The sequence below is a fragment of the Etheostoma spectabile genome, unplaced genomic scaffold (assembly GCF_008692095.1).
Source record: "Etheostoma spectabile isolate EspeVRDwgs_2016 unplaced genomic scaffold, UIUC_Espe_1.0 scaffold363, whole genome shotgun sequence".
Taxonomy (NCBI): Eukaryota; Metazoa; Chordata; class Actinopteri; order Perciformes; family Percidae; genus Etheostoma; species Etheostoma spectabile.
Window position 1 is genome coordinate 169,646 of NW_022605593.1, and position 824 is coordinate 170,469.

Below are 824 nucleotides of genomic sequence, written 5' to 3' on the forward strand. Positions count from 1 at the left end.
CAAGTCCAAGACCAGGACTAGTCAAGTCCAAGACAAGACCAAGTCCAAAAAGGTTTGAGTCCGAGACAAGACCGAGTCCAAAAAGGTTTGAGTCTGAGTCAAGACCGAGTCCAGGACAGAATAAAGGTCTCATGCATGACAGTATCAAGACAATCATTTTGGGTTTCCCTCCCCCTCCAATATTATTATCAACATAATAAAGACACCTGGACTCGGTCCAGACCAAAAGCCATATTGGGCAAGACCAGTGGCCGAGACCGAGACAAGTCCGAGTCCAAATGCTAGCGGGTCCGAGACAAGTCCAAGACCGGACTCGAGTACTACAGCCCTGTTCGGTTGTAAGGTAGATACATTCGCTGATGGTTTTGAGGACAAGCATTAAGAGCCACAAAAAAAAGCCACACAACACATGAGAACAACAGTGACTTCCAGAGCTAACGACAGTCATAAGACACGGCAGTCTTCGTAGTTCTTTTTTGTCTCACTCAGATTGACTCAGTGGGAAACCTGACAGTCTTTGTTATTCACACTCCTTTTCAGGTCTTGCTTGAACTTGCTTGTGGCCTCTCAAAGCAACTATTTCACTCATTTGTCCCTAAAGGGGCTTTCAAACAATCTGATGCAGCAGTGAAAGGGTTAATGAGGAAGGTGATCCGTGGCCGCCTTTCTCCCTCAGGTTGCAAAATCGATCCTCAAAACTCTGCTGCATTACTTTTCATTTTAAAATAATTGGCAAATGTATTGGCAGCATTGTCAGATGCATTCAAATGCACTTTTTTGGACTTATCTGACATATGTTAAAAACAGCTGAAAATAAAAATCAA